Source organism: Ambystoma mexicanum (assembly GCF_040938575.1).
Source record: "Ambystoma mexicanum isolate Mex_15411 chromosome 12 unlocalized genomic scaffold, UKY_AmexF1_1 Mex_chr12_unloc.1, whole genome shotgun sequence".
Taxonomy (NCBI): domain Eukaryota; kingdom Metazoa; phylum Chordata; class Amphibia; order Caudata; family Ambystomatidae; genus Ambystoma; species Ambystoma mexicanum.
This window is the reverse complement of record NW_027182322.1, coordinates 373,033-375,087: the sequence shown is the minus strand read 5'-3', so window position 1 is coordinate 375,087 and position 2,055 is coordinate 373,033. Positions and strand designations below refer to the sequence as shown.

The following is a 2,055-nucleotide window of genomic DNA, read 5'->3' as shown; positions in this document are numbered from 1 at the left end:
TCCTTGCATTGCATAAAGTGGGGGGGAGTGAATAGCCAGAGAAAAGTGATTACATTGTTTGGTTGAAATCATATTGAGTATTTTCTGTACTGCATTCATTGAATATTGCATCCACCTGAGCTTACATAAAGCATTCTGTACCACCTTCTTCTTTTGTTCCTATTCACCTGTGTGCTACCTTATCCATTTCATGTCAACACCTTATTGATTATAGAGAAGCGTGTTGGTGCCAGATTCTCCGTTGTTAATCTTTATCATATCAGATTAAGTGTGCTATTCAATTATTAATTTATTATAAAGTGTGATATATATATCTATTGTTTAAATTATCAAATAAACCTTTTAACTTGCAAAACAGAACTACTTCTTGGCTCAGTGGGGTCAGGAGGATTCCAAGAGAGGGGTGTTATATAGGGGTAGTCATCCAGAACGCATGAACTGGACATAAAGATATATCAATAAGGGTTTTCATTCAGTATTATAGACTAGGCGCTGACTTAGCTGTAGTGTTGAATTGAATCCTCTTACACCTACTGAAAAGCTCCCACTAGGTGCAATCAGGCTCAAACTGGCAGCCGTTATTTGGTGTTCTAGCAGAGCCCCAAGAGGAAGTCCCTCCCCTACACTGTTTCCCAATAAAATGGGTGTCTGTTACCAGCCAATTAGTTGGCCCATGCCTTTAAGTAGACCGGGGCTAGTCAATGCAGAGCCCCGGCAGTCTCCAAATAGGGCTTGCAAGCCGGGGTCCTGCTAGGGCTCAGCCCCAACTATCCCCAGTTACGCCAACCCTTCAGGCTGCCCTTTTAGCAAAAGCGATGCATTGTTAAAGGGCTGCCTGAGGCCGTCACCTCTCCTTTTTTCTAATTAGAAACATTGGCACTTGCAGGCAGTCCTTTAACCATCCGACACCTCGATGAAAGGGCTGCCTGCTGGGTGTTGGCTCCTCACTAAGAAACAAAAGGAGAAGCTAGGCGGCCCAGCCCGCCTTTTGTTTCTTAGTCAGAAGAGCTAGCCTCCAGCAAGCAGCCCATTCACTCAAGGTGCTGCATGGCGTAAGGGTTGCCTGTAGGGGGTTCAAAAACACCCGCAGGCAGCCCTTTAACATTGTGGCTCCTTAAATGAAAGGGCTGCCTGCAGAGGCTAGCTCCTCTCATTAAGAAACAGAAGAGGAGCTGGGGGTGCTGTGGTATCATACCTTTGGTGTGCCCTACCTCTCCTTTTGTTTCTTAATCACAGGCTCTGACCCCTCCAACAGGCAGACTGTCATCATGGCTTGGAATTCGTGATTTGGAATAAAAAGTAGAGGCTGGGCACACCCATTGGGGAGGGGCTCAAGTTATGGGATGTGGCCTAAGAGCACCCAACTGTACTTAGGCCACATCCCCATTTAGAGTGCACCTGCTCCTCTCACTTAAAGCACTGGTTGGCCCTATGCCAGGAGTGTAAATTACACTATGTAATAGCAGTTGATCACCAGGAGACGAGCATCTATATGGGAGCTGTCTAACATTAAACTTTTGCTGAAAAGGACACCTCGTTTTTCAGCTCCCTGCTTGTGGGCCACATCATGATTAGTCCTTCTTTATCAGCAAGGGGCTAGTGTAGAGAAAAAAGGTACCACAGAGACCCAAGGATACGCCTTGAAGGGCTCCAACAAACGCAGCTTGCAATGTGCGCACTGACATTTTAAGTCCCAAACGAAAGGCAAACATTGCTGTGCAATAAGGCTACTTACTGACTGCCAACATGGGGGCCGTTGCTGGTGGCCCCTAGAACACTGAGGCCTCTTTCAACTGAAATAGTTAAAAAGCGCTGACATCATTGTGTAAAGTATAAACAGCATGGGATAATCTGATTATTTTGACTAGTTTAGTATTTTTCCTCGATGACTAGAAAACAAACGCGCATTTTAAAATAAGAACTTCATTTCAGTTCCTATAGGTAATCTGCGGGTAGATACTACAGAAAAGTTTGTCAGAAGTGGGATTCGAACCCACGCCTCCAGAGGAGACTGCGACCTGAACGCAGCGCCTTAGACCACTCGGCCATCCTGAC

General features: G+C 45.7%; 1 non-coding gene across 1 annotated transcript; it reads right to left on the bottom strand.

The window, feature by feature from the left end:
- Window positions 1-1,972: 1,972 nt before the first annotated feature.
- TRNAL-CAG (transfer RNA leucine (anticodon CAG)) lies at window positions 1,973-2,055 on the bottom strand. Its single transcript has one exon. It is a non-coding gene; the product is annotated as a tRNA-Leu (tRNA).